The sequence below is a fragment of the Tenebrio molitor genome, chromosome 2 (genome assembly GCF_963966145.1).
Source record: "Tenebrio molitor chromosome 2, icTenMoli1.1, whole genome shotgun sequence".
NCBI lineage: Eukaryota > Metazoa > Arthropoda > Insecta > Coleoptera > Tenebrionidae > Tenebrio > Tenebrio molitor.
In genome coordinates this window covers 27,180,996-27,195,574 of record NC_091047.1, presented here as the reverse complement: position 1 = coordinate 27,195,574, position 14,579 = coordinate 27,180,996, and the positions used below count along the sequence as shown (strand labels likewise).

Here is a 14,579-nt window from a genome sequence, read left to right as displayed (position 1 = left end):
AAAAAGTCGTTTAATGCCAAGCGAAAAAATATAGTTTTCAAGCAAGCGTGCCACTAACTGTCCAGTTCTAAGTATAATTGATTTGTTTTTGCCTTGTTCAATAAAACGCCCTGACGTCACCGTATCGTTTTTTCCAACAGCTTGTCAACATTATTACCTAATTACCAACCGGGTGTAATTGAAATGATTGGAATTAAAATAATTGGCGTGTACTTTGACATAACACTAAATCAGTTTGTGTATGCAGCACCGTGTTAATGAGCATAAAGTGCTTTCAACATTGTCGCCATAAAACACCAAGGTTTTTTAAAAAATGTAGTCAAATGAATCATTCAGCACCAGTGATAATACTAAATTTTAGGAGAGTCGAAAATTTCCGGAAATAAACCATAAAAATAAACCCTCTTCGAATGTAAAAGTGGCGTCGCTAATTTAAAACTTTATAATATCGTAAAATTTTACGAGAGTCGAAAAATCGCTTATGTATAAATTATAAAAATAAACGAGGCAACATAATCCCCCGCTGTTCTAGCCCACTGTTGGCATGGCCACAGGCCAAGAACAATAGGACCTCTTAAAATCATAATGCGGAAAATGTCAGAATACAATTCGACCGCATAGTTCCCCCAGAGCAATCAATTATCGACAGACACATCATCGATCGCGTTTTTGGCGACAATCTGCATCATCTGGACCACGTCGAACTAAACCGGAACGCTTAATTTTATCTCGGCTTGGCAGGCTTCGGACGGATCTCTTTCCAAAAGTCGAAAATCGAAACGGATCATTGACCCATAAAATCGAGAGAGCCAGCCAGCTACAAACGCAATTCGTAATTTATTGACGGTTATTTATGAAAAGGATACAACCACGGATCCAATTAACTTAACATAGAGGCTATTAAAAGGTAATAAATCTTGACCATGTAGCTGCTTTCATCGGCATTCGCCAAATCCTCGAATGGGACCATCAATAAGACAATAGCAACACAAGAATGCTACAAATGGAGTCCGGCCACGGTATAAGCAGAGATGACAATCGTGATTTCCAAGTGAGCCACTACCTGGTTGCGGTTGGACAGTTGCCAAAATTCCCCATAAAACATCCAAGATAAAGTTGTAACACAAACGAAGCTTTTTATGATAAATCGTGTTAATACTCTTCATGGTCGGCGATGATTGATAGTTATTAATCGGTTCGGACGCAAAAACCACATTCCACCAGACAAATTAAGTTACTTGTTAATAGAAAGCCAACAAAAATAAAACCGATTATATAAAATGCCAACACTTGCAGTGTAACTGTAAGAGGTGACAAGATCGAAAACATGTTTACCGTTTGAATGATCCATTACACCTAATCCGTTTCATTTTTTTTCCAAATGTCAAATCGCCGACATTCTGTTGATGCACTGAAGAACGACTGAACTCCCGACAGTGCCTTTTTTCTATTCGGTTGTAAAAGTAAAGTAGATCACTTAATTGGAAAATAATTGGTGGCAATTTTTGTCCCACCATATTAACTCGGATGATGGATTAACTTTTAAACGCCGCAAGATTAAAAGACGCAGCGCTTAACAGGCGGATTTAGTGTTATCTGCTTGAAGATTACGTGAAACCACGTTTCTAATTAATAAATGGCATGGATTTAATCTCGGATTTGATCTAAGGATGCCTTACCGCAACAAACACTGTTGTAGTATTAGCTACATCAGATAATTGCTCACTTGCTCGGAAAAACGTTGCAAAATGAACCGAGACCGCGATAAATGAGGAAGACGAGTCAATCAGAACGAGTTTTCACAAGTATGACGCTTTATGTTGAAATTGATACTGCAATCTAAATTCCGGGATTTAGACAAGACGTCAACACAATAACCCAGTTAGATATTGTTTGTTTTTGAGGTTTAGGTGCTAAGCTGAGGTAAAAAAATCCAATAAATCTGAGTCGAAATTGTCAAATGTGAGCCAAGGGAAGTCAAATTAGGTGATGGCAGAATCAAATAGAAACGTAAACATTATTTCATGAAAATTTATTAACGAACTGCTTGGGGTATGTAGTACCATTTTGATAATGTGAAAATGTGGTACAGTGGGCAGAACAAGAAAGAGGTGGACCTGTCCTAGCCATAAATTGTTCTTGCATTTCTACTTTAAACTAGTAATGACGTCCAAATTCAATTCATTTCATTGCAAATAATAATTTGTATATAGAAAAATACTGAACATCATTCTTCTGCTAATTAAACGTAGTTGAGTGAACAGAAAAAGAAAAATCCTACTACCTCCTACTTTATCTTTTAAACATTTTAAGTCTCCACTCTTTCAACCACATTTAATTAAAAGAAAGATATCTGAATGCAATTTCTTTCTTGGCGTGCAGAGATCATTTTAATACAAATACAGGGTTATTATAAATAAATGATTGTCCCATCGCAGTTAACGTGGAAAACCCCACAAATTTTGGATGTGCCGCAGCCTCGCAACGTTAGTCAAACTAGTAGACAGATACCGCCAGTATCGCCACCCATCGGCGATACTAGTCTCACTCATGTTATGAGGCTTGCGGCACATTCAACAACGTCACCAACGCCAACTACAGCTGATAAGGTTCAAACTTAACTTGAGAAGAATGGTTGAAGAGGTTGAGTCAGTTGGCAGCGGTAACAAAAAAAAAACATGATAAAAATAGATTTATTTGTTCTAGTCATAACAATGTATTACACTTTATCCTGCCACTGTCAACATTTGATAGGATGAAGAGTCTCAAAAAGTTCAAATTATTTTATTTCAAGTTGAATATTATTTCTATTGGTACACTGCGTTGTCCATTCCTGCATTCCTTAATTTCCTACATGAGATCCTACTTTCACATCCTCTTCTTAAAACCTTACTTCAGCCAGTCAAAAATCTCTATGCCAAACGTTTGTAAAAACTCTTAAAGTTCAGTGAGTGTATGTGGTCTGACGTTATTCTACTGAAAAATTAAATAGACAACATTCAAAGCAACGATCCTTGTGACGTTAATTAAATGGTAGCACCCAAAAGACGATAAACGTCCTGGAAATTACATGTCCTGGAGCTGCAACGAAAGCATCACGAACTTGTCGAATATTTTCATTTCGATTTCGTTCGGCAAGAAGTTGCCGACAGCGTTCGTCGCCTCCTTGAGTGGTTCTAGGAAAACCAGAACCTGCCCAACACATTTGAGTATGGTCATCAAGTCATCATTTCCATTTTCTCAGAATCACAAGGTTTATTTCTAACCTTCTGGCTATTCCCGAAAAGATAATCCTGCCTCCTTCATACCAATTATTCGTCCCGTTTCAAATTCAGATAAATGTCTACGTCGTGATGCAGCACGAACTATGGGCATTTTAGGATTTTTTTTTTAATCAGAGACTATACTCGTAGTTATATGAGCTCTTTTCAATACAAGTGAGCAAAGTAGTGCATTTAATCACGAGTACGGAAGTTGGCCGCTGATCCGAAGGCGAGGACCCCAACTGTACAAGTGTTGCGTGTTGAATCTGATTTTTTTCGGGCAGCATTTTTTTGTCACTTTTTGAATTTTCAGTTAATGGCAGCGAGTGCTTAATTTCGTTTTTTTTTTATTTATTTATTTTCTCGGAGGGCACATTGCTACGTTTCTCACCAAGTTAAAACACACAAAATAACTTCAAACAAACCGAGTAAATAAACCCGCTAAAGCTATAATTATCAATTGTGATCTAGAAGTTAAATTAATTGACAGCGGTATCAAATAAAAAATACAATCATTAATTCATACGAATTTATAGCCGTTTGCCAGAGGCGTCTAATACAATTCTTCGAAAATGTGGTACAGTGGGTAGAACAAGAAAGAGGTAGACCTGTCCCAACCATAAATTATCCTTACATTTCTTCTTTATCGTGTTGTAATGACGCCAGAAACTCATTTTTCACTATTGACAGGCCTTCCAACCACGGTTAATTTGTACAGAAGTCATAGATTACAGGAACATAACCACACAATTTACTCTATTAATTTTCTAAAGTTAAGACTCTAAGCTGAAAGCTCTTTTGGAACAAATTATAAAGACATTTTTTGACGCGAATGCATCAGTAATCCCTGGTAAAGGGATAATGGCACAACAGGGTGGTCTCTTTCACAATTTTGCCGCAGGTTGCTCTCGGTGGAATTGTCCACAGCATTTCAGGTAAAAGAATGGGAAATAGGATGAATTTGCTTTCTTTGGAATTTATTACAGTCTACCTGGCTCGACAAGTCGTTTTGTCACAAAACCAGTTCCCTTGAGCGAATTTTTGCATGGTGAAAAAATACAGAAGGCGCAAATTACATCGTATAAGCTCAACCGTTGCGTACACTAAACATCTCTCGCCACTTCCTCTTCTCTAAAAATTATTTCCGGTCGAGATTGCAAACTTGGGCGAAGTTTTATGTCTTGTAATTGGAACAAAACAGTAAATTCTGCTTCGTTGCCCTGAACTGATTTTCTCTGTTGCAAACTTCGTCGGCATCCTTAAGACCTTTGATGACATCAAAGCAATATCCTGGATCGATTCCCCTGAACGACGAAAGTTATTAAAGAACCTCCCGCTGTTAAAAGCAAATAAAAGCATCATGTTCGGATTGTTTATGGGACTCCCAGGATAATTTAGTTGTAAGGCGGTGTAATCATCACTGATGCACCCCGAGAGTGGAGATTTTAAAGATGTTGTCCATTGTTGATGTGGGAGAAAATAAATAAAGTAAACATGTTTCATCTGCATTTCGCAGGCGTAGCAAGTGCGGTTGAAAGTACTCCAAACGACTTTTTAACGTCCTCGTTTTACGATGGAACAATACCGTACACTTGACCATCAACATAAAAATTTTAATTGAAACAGATAGGCATGCAGACATAAAAACTCAATAAAAGCATTACCTCGTATTTTACGGCGTCAATTAAAGGTTAAAAAAAAAACTGACAAATAATTTACAACCACTCTGAGGGAAACAAGAACTCGAACAAAACCAAAACAGTGATCGGGGTATTTGTTGTTGTGGTGTACTTAAATAAACGTGACTGCGGCTAAAAATATGACGAAAACAAATAAAATATTGAAGATACGTTTGTTTTTACACTCCCACTATCGATCTCGTGGAGAACTCCGTGACTCCATAATTGATGTTTCAACGAACAATTTGTCAAGTTAATTATTAATGGGCTATTCCACCCACGCTGTGACAGTAAAAAGTTTTATTACCTTCTAACAATTTAATCGCTCATGTTAGCAGTTTATAAATCTGACTATTATGAAAATAAACAATATAATTCGTGTCACGATTTTTTCAAGAAAGTTGGCCCGTTCATCTACATTTCAAATGGAGCTTCCACCCATACGCCCACTACGATTATGCTTATTGATGGACAAATATTGATGCGAAATCTCACAAACAAATACACTTTGATGACAAAGGCAGATAAGCAAACAATGAGACCATAAATAAACAATTATCATTACTACTCTTAGAACAAACACTGCAAGCACGAGGTATACTTGGAGCGAAGCTCCGGGAGACATTAACTAGCAATATACAATCGGGTTTAACAAAAAAATCTGACATAATAGTTAATACGTTTAACCACTCTTTATTGTGTGTTGAGGAGAGCTACGACGAATGAGAAGGTGCGCGCTATTAAATACTACCTACCACAAGGGTCCGCTTTGGGATCGTTATTATCTCTGGTAGATATAGCCAGCATATACAAAAATAAAATAGAGGCGTATAATAGTAATTTTCAACACTTGTAGGAGAATCAAGCTGAGCAGTTCTCGTGTGTGTTGCTATGAAAGTACAAAACTTGAACGGTTCAAAGTATGTATGTAGTGTGTTCCTACATGCCTAATTTATTAATTTTTGTACCTATAAGTACGTATATTTTGTACACTCTCTCGCATCATCTTTAGATCAAACTTCGGATTTTCCATAATCGATGTAAGACAAAAATCAGTTTTATCGTAGTCAGATTTCATGCAATCTTCTTTCGTGGACCGTTTACCCGATGTAATCGGTTAATAGATTAGATAAATGCTTGTAAATAAATTCATAAATAAAATTAGGTCAAATTAAATAAATACGGAAGCTTAGATTAGATTTAGAAAGTATCATACATATTTTTTCTTTTACAGTACATACACATAGTGTCTCAAAATTCGCGAATTCCAAATTCAGAGCGTTGTAGGGGATCACTTCAGTAGTCCACACATGGAAATAAAAAAAAAATCAGGACTCCCCCCACAAAGATACATTGGTCTGAAGGTGCACTCTTTGAAGTGCGTTTTCTTCAAATACAGCCTGAAAAGGTCAGTGTTTATTGTTATTTATGGTGTAGATTGTGTAAAATAATAACGTAAAACAATTTTTGAAAAATAACTTTACTTTGGAGTAAAAAAATCTTAAATCTTTGTAATTTTTCTTAAAAATGGAACGGCAACGTAGCTAGAATAGTATTTTGTCACTGTGGACATAAAGCCTGCTATGTATTGAACAAAATTAAAGTGCTTATATCTTCTTCAGGAAGAGCGAATTTTTTTTTCTAAGTATTTTTCGAGCTCCACTGGGTCCTTCTCTACCGCGCTCTGAATTCGGAATTCGCGAATTTTGAGACACTTGTATATTGCTAAACTTCACATTCAATTTTTAGATTGTTTTATTGTGTAGATGTCGGCATTTTACCAATAAATCCTTACTCCAAATAATTAATAAGTCCATCCTTTTTCCCGCTTCAACATTCATTATCTTCGTTCTGTTTTCTTTGGAATATCAAGTTTCTTCGGACTTTTTTCAATTTGTAGAAAAAATGACCAACACTGATCCAGTGACAAGAAAAAATGTTCTCATACTAATTTTTTATTTCTTTCTTTCATTTTACTATAGACTCATCTCTCCATTTTGGTAAAATCAAGCTAAATTTCAATTTCAATTCAGACATTTCTGTATTTTCTGTATAAAGACATTTAATGATCCATTCGTCCTCTTTCAAAATGTTTTCAATTGATTTCATCTTTCTTAACCACACCACTGACATCCTCATTTGCATTTTTTATTTTCTTTTGCTTTTTCTACACTGAATATGTACATATTTATAAATGTCTTTGTCCATCTGTCCATTACTGACAACAAATCTTCACTTTGAATTTTCTTTTTTTCACTTTCATTTTAATTACACAATTAACCTAACTTTAAATAAGTCTTGTTCATCTAATCCTTACTCAAAAATGTTCTTCAATTAACTCCATCTTGCTCAAAAGACAACCTTAATTTTTAATTTCTTTCTTTGGTTTTTACTTTTCTTTGTCGTCAAGTCGTGTAGCTAAATTAGCAAGACTTCACACCTTATACATTTTTGCCTTCTGATTAAAAAAATCCCAACTGAAAAATATTCTCAACGCACTTTTGTTATCGTTTGCTAAACTGCCAACAAAAACATTTAGTTGATGATCTGATAATAATAAATCTGTCGTCGAGTTAATTCTCTTTCTGGACGAGTCAAAGATCTCCAAATTTCTTTTAGATTAGATGAAGTTCAATAAAAAAAAATTGCGAAATATTTTTTTCGTAATCCAAATTTACCACGGAACACTTCCGTCCTCAACAAACCCTTTAGACAAAATCCTGAAGTCTGTGGTTGTAAAATCAACTGTATTTTTCTATTGGTATTTTGTTCTCTTGAATTCCATTTTGATGAATCGTCAACAAATTCGCCATACATCTTACGAATGAAATTCTCATTACACACTTAATCTTCATTTAAGATACAAATACGTCGTCAGTGACCACTAGCACGGCGTTGCAACTGCAACTTGAAGATTGACTTAATTTGACATTTTCAATTATTGCACATAAACTTGGTACTCTCCAGAGAGCATATCCCAATTGCATCTAAGTATCAATAAAATATGAATAGAACGGTAGACCAGACAGGTGTAATAAATCGGTCGGTTTTGGGGTCAAGGCAACTTGTAACCTTGAGACCATCAAACGATTTTATTAGATTAGCATTTGTACCGTAAATCACACTGTATGTAAATAAATCGGAGACGATATTTATACTGCAATAAACACTCCAGCAAGGAATGTCGCTTGGTGCAGCGTTGCCGCTCCAGCAAAAATTCTGCATCTGGGCGATCTATCCACGAATTACATCATTAGAGAAAGGCAGCAAATTTGGCGAACTAATTAAAATATCGCCCGCATTTTCAGCGTCGAAGGGGAAGGCGTGGTGCAACACGACCATTTTTTTCTGATCACGATACATTACACACATGACGTTTCCCATTATAACCCAACCGCTAATTACGTCCCATTGTTGAACGGGACGGAGTTGGAAATGGAAAGAGAAGAAAAACGCCGACCCATTAATTACTTTAAGATTAACTTGTCATTGTGCACAACATTAGCTTACTTTCGAGTTTCAGAACAAGCAATTTAATTTGATGATAGTAATTAGCCGTGGTACGTGTACAATCGACGAAAATAACAAACAATTAACGGCGCCCATTATGATACTACAATCGTTTGGCATGTTTTCCCGTTGATTTCTTGCTTTGCTCCGGCTGGATCTGCATATTTCTGCCATTGTTTGGTTTGCGGTCGTTTTTTGCTGCGTCAGAAAGCGCAAAAAATTAATTTATTTCAGTCCGACTCAATTAACTTCGACAAAAAAGAAGAGTACCGTGCGAGTTAATTGAAAAAAAAAAACAATCTGGGAGTTATTTCTCATTCATGGTTCCGACTATAATATAGCTGCCCACTTCCAGGGAAGATGAAACGTGGAAAACCTGTTCCGTCAAAATTTTACCTAGAAGTCATTTATCATGACTTAGATATAAGTTTCAAACAAACACCTCGGCGGTCAAATGATTCGTGTTTTTTTTTTGGAGGTCTCTACCTGGATCGTGTTTCGGAGTGGATGCCACAATGGTATGTGTGACTACCATATATTTTAAGCTGCTTTATCGGCGAAAAGCTTTTAGCGAAATGACTGTTATTAATTCAAAATTGCAATATTTACTCTGGAGGATTCACAGATTAAAGGCTGAAAAAAGCAACGGGAAAAGTCGAGAAATGTCAAGAGTCGAAGCGAAATTACCGCTCTTTAGCAGAATCCGTTTGAAGAAGGTGGAAAAAAACCGAATTCATTCCCTGTATAAATATTCAGAAGAATTCAGAAGAAAAAAGTGCAACACCACTTATACCTGTCCGTTATACTTAATTTCTCTGACAAGGATTGAAAGGACAAAAAAGTCAAATAATTTAACTCAAAATACAAATTACATATGTCGACATTCATGACGATTATCAGAATGTTCCAAATGACAGCGATCATCATTTTATTACAGTGCGATTTTTAAAAATGTGCTAAGGAATTGGTTCTGTCTTAATCCAGAGTTACTCTTATGACTATGAGTATACATACGTAATTTCTTACGAGTCATTATTCCATTTTGAAAATTAGCAAAAGAGTTACTTTTTAATCATTATTAATCTTGTACAAAACCCAATTACGTCTATTTCAGAATATTGAAGCCTCTTATTTACAGCTCCATTGTAATGTGAACCGACCCAGCCTGATTCCAGGACTTGCAAAAATTGGTTGCACTCAAAATCTAATTATAAATGTTATTTAAAAAAAATCCTAATGATTAACCAGTTACCTGTAGCAAAAAAATTTTTGCAGCAAATTAAGCGGAGACTATTTCTCCAAATAGTTTTAAAATTGTAAAAACCCAAATAAACATTTTTCGGATAATCTCGAGCCCTCGATTTGTTATTATACATACATGTTTTACAACTGGACTCCACTGTTGGCAATTTAAACACCTGTATAAATATAGCCGACCTTGATCTCTCAGAGGTTTTTTTGAACACCTGCATTTGATTTGATCATACAACACCATTTCATTAGAAAAAGTACTAAAATGTAACTTAGGCCGACACGACTAGTTGGAATTCTAAAAAATATGAACGCTATTAATAAACGATAGTCAAATCAATTACTCAATTACAACTGATTATAGTATACAACACTGATCAGTGTGATAAATCGGTTGATAATCGTCGATTATTTAATCATTTCAACACAATTCAGAAACTGAAAGTGACGGAACAGCAATGAGACAGCGGTTTGATAATTACTCAAATCGTGAAAAAAATTAAACGACTAAGTATCAGGTCCAGAAGTGATCCGTGCGTGACAGCGACATAAATCAAGTCAAATAACTTTTATCTAGCCGCCGCAATTAACATACCCAGGTGTTGTAGTGGGTATCAATGCCAACTCTACGACCGTGACATATTTGAGCAACTCCACAAGAGGTGAGAATCCTGGGACTCCAAAACTGGGACCGAGCACCAAAGCACAACAAGAACTCCGCAAGACAAGAAAATTTGTAAAGCTTTACACTCCAGAACTGGTACTTTACAATCTGTTAATTACTCCCCCATTCGAATCTATTTTTGGTCGTCTGCGCTCATAACTCTTAAAAAACAGCCACCACTCGTGACTATCCCTTGACAGAGTGATTGGTGGCCCCTCTTCCAGTCCCCTAATCTTCACCATCACCTCAAGCTTAACGACCCCAGCTTCAAAGCGCGACATGTACAAATGCACACGTTTTCAACACTCAATCTTTTTGCTTGGGTAATTTTGACAACGTACTAATGGCGACATAAATCGCGGAAGTACACCCAAAGCGATTGTATTTCATAATTGTGCAGACCAAGTGCAGTCGGGACTGAACTGCACAACGGCGGTGTTTAGAACTTGGCCACTTTGTCACGGCCGATGGTCACTAAATCGTGCAAGTTTCAAGACACGATGAAACTTCCCCAATAAATTGCCGACTTGTTACAATCACGACGTGTTGAAAGTAGTTCACTAACAAATACACTTGGCAAAACTAACAAGTCTAATAATAAGTTTTTCTTCGTTATTGGAGAACTGTTTTAAGTTATCGGAAGGGGCTAGGACGCTACAACCGAAAATAAGCGCAATGTTGGCATCGGAAGTTGTAGTGATGTGAAGCTTGTTTCATTTATCATTTCCTTTGTAAACAGTTGAGAAGGTGCCCGGACCAAATCGTTATTTAATTGGTCCTGTGCTTGTTCTTTATATTGTCGCGTTGTGTCGACTCAATTTGTTTCTGTACAAATTAGAACCCATCCAGAAGAACGGATTTGGTAGCGATTTGAGACCTTTCTCTAAACGCCTCATTCCTCATTTAATTTGTGAACTTGGCTCAATTTCAACTTGGTTAACGACTCGCTCATCATTTGCACATAATCCCGTTGAATGGTGAATAGTCTCGTAAATTAACGGTTTCGGAGGCGATTTCGTCAGAAATAGTGACATCAGCTGCAAAAGTTCAAAAGCAAAAAAATTATCATAATCGCACGACGACACAGTTGTCCACACAACTTGTCCGAAATTTATCGCATCTGCTGACATTTAGACCAACAAAGGCCAGCAGTTTCCGGTGAAAGTGTTGATAATACCCATCCCGACCACGGATGGATTCGAGGGTCAACAGGTCAACCAGAACAAATTTAATTTGATAGCAAGTTGCGTTCCTACCGGTTTTACTGCAAACTTTCAAAATGGGCGCGCGAAGTGAAAAATGGTCCTCCAAACCAAATTTGACACTAGACTCTGGCACCGACACTAAATCTTGAAATGTCAACAAACGGATATAAAAATTGAATAAATCAAAGCTTGAATAAATAAAGCTATTAGAGAACCGTATTTTTCTAGACAGGGTCCAGTCGTATAGCACTTTGGGAACATAAATCATAATGTATTTGTTATTTTATTAGTCCAGTGCGTCTCATAATAACCATCATTGTAAATTACCTAATTATATAAACATCAGGAAGCAATTAATTACGACATTATCGCTTAATTCCTTCGTCGAAAAGCAGATGCCCAACGGTGCTATTAGCGCCCTCTTTAATTAGCCTCTACCGCTCAATTAAAACCGAAAAATAATACAAACAATGTCGGGAGTCGTAATAAAAATCAAAATTTTAATACTCGGACCGTATTAAAAACAAACAAAACTGATGTGTCCATGTGGCCGTCGTAAAAGATCCCTCTTAATACACCCAATAAAAGAGATAGGTTGTCTTCGTCGGTCGCGGTACGTCCGTCTCTCTCTTCCACACATGGGTGAACATGCCGGCAATAAAACCACGGCTGATACTGACACATCCATTTCAAATGTGTTTGCAGTAAATTTATAAAGTGTACGACATATAATTTTTAATAATACAAGGGATACGTGACGGCGGATTTAGGTGCCGCACCTAGCGATTCGTACGCCGCCTCCTCCGGGCGTTGCGGAATACGGAATGCCGCCAGAATATGTAAAAAGGAAATGTCACGACTAAAAATAAGCGTTTAGTGGTAAAGCCAGCGAAAAACTGGATGTACGGGCATAAACTTTGACTTGTGGGTTCGATTTGAACCGATTTTTTTTTTGAAAAAAATGGGTAAAATGGGCATTATGGAATTTCGGTCAAAGTCATAAACGTTGGAGCTAAACATTCGAACAAATTGTCGAATTATTGGGAAAATAGTGGCTTGTTAAAATTCTTTGAAATTTTGCAATATCAGAATGTTATCATTTACTGGACTAGAATGAGAGAATGGTCTACTTAACCACGCAAAAATATCTTCGTAGTAGCTTATTTCAATAATAACGGAATGAAGATTTTCTAAAACCTAAGACTTGCAAAATGGACTAGTTTTCAAATTTTTGAAAGAATATAAATAAATACATATGTATCAAAATTCTTCTTTGATAAAACTATTTTAAAAATGTATTTAGGTATTAATAAGAACTCTTTTCATACATACACATATTTTAGCGTATGGTATTATTGAAATAAACGCATTTTGATATTCAAATTTGTATTTGCTTCATGATTTACGACATAATGTCCAAATATCTTAACAATAAGATTTATTAGAGGATTTTTATTGCCAAAGCAGGGGGTCCTTTGTAAAATCGAAGAAATCGCCTAAGCTGGCCAGTTTTACAAGGTAGTCATTGTTAGAGAAAATTTACAACACTAAAAGCCAACAACCATCAATAAAAGTAACTTTTCCATTAAAATCGATTTAATTCAAATCAAACATTTTTCGAAACGGAGTGCAGATATTGATTTTATACGCCATTAGCCACATTCTGATGCAAAAATTTGAACATAAATTTTTTTGAAAAACAGTTTTTTATAAATATCTGCTCAATAAAAAAATTTTTTTGAAATAAATTATACCGGTCGAAAGTAAATTTTTCGACAAATCAACTCAGTAAATTTTATAAATTTTTCTCAATTCTTTAGGGTCATTTTGCCACCGGCGGTAAAAGATGAATCACCCTGTATTTACGTACTAACATTCGACTGAGTACTGCATTTATGATAAAATCAAAGTTATGTTACTTACGGAGTAAACAAGTTTACAACTTTCATTGGCAACACCTCAATAGCTATGTTTTAACTTTAAAGAAACGTCCAAATATTCTTTAAAAAAGGTACGTCGAGACTTTTACATTTTCGATACAAAAACACAGGCCTGATGTTAAAAGTATGGAATTTAATTTTGGTCATGACTTATAAATAGCCCCCACTTACAGAACTAATTTCCTCCGTTTTTGAAATTTATAGGAAATCGTAAAATTACCAAGGGTCCAACTACCTGGGTTTGGTCCGCGGCCTTTTGACACCAGACAAATGACTTAACAACCTTCCAAAGAATCCAAAGGAGAGGTATACAGCTCGTTGGTCTATAAAAGAGACGAATCATAAAAACAAGGGACAGATGGTGAAATTAAAATTTTATTATCCATTACTGGTAGGAAGAAATTTTCTTAAATACAATCCAAAAGATGAAAATGTATTTCAAAATAAATGGAGCTGGTGGTTTTCAGTGTATTTTGACAATTACAAATTAAAGAAGTTTTAACATGTTTTTTTAAAGAAATAAGAACAATCTGGAACCAAAAGGGACAAGATCAGCAACAGTGTTTAATATTTACTTCGTTGTTTCTTTTGGTGGTACAGATCAAATCAAAATAAGATAATAACGGTCGTTTTTAACCTGGAAGCTGATAAACTATAATCACCTAGAACATGTTTACATGGATCAGTAAGAAATTTTTTGATGATCCTTCAGCGACGAGTACTTATTTATTGAACTTATTGAAATGTAAGAGATACGATATTGGATAGTTTTTATAGAAAAACGTGAATTTATGACTAATCAGTAATCAATCACCAAAGAAGGAAACGAGCTTGAGTGAGATGAAGCTACAAGCCTTTAACGCCTCTCTTGGAAAATTCCTTGCACCTCTTGAGATAAGTGTAACATCCACGATTCTGTTATCTATTGGAATGATCAAAGTATGTATATTCAATTAAGATTTGATTAGACACCAGGTACGTATCCATTAGCGCAAGGATACGTTAAGTCATGTAAACGAGCACCTAATTAGAGTGGCGTAAGAAAATCGAGCAGTCAACCGAGTTTA

General features: G+C 35.9%; 1 protein-coding gene across 8 annotated transcripts in view; it reads right to left on the bottom strand.

Moving 5' to 3' along the window:
• sbb (scribbler) overlaps positions 1-14,579 on the bottom strand; it is a 148,815-nt gene that overhangs the window by 133,289 nt on the left and 947 nt on the right. The window contains exon 2 of one of the 8 annotated variants that reach the window (XM_069039852.1): positions 13,748-13,835. The exons of the other annotated variants lie outside the window; for them this stretch is intronic. The gene's annotated coding sequence lies outside the window, so the exon portion shown is untranslated. The remainder of the gene's footprint in view (positions 1-13,747; positions 13,836-14,579) is intronic. 8 annotated transcript variants of the gene reach the window in all.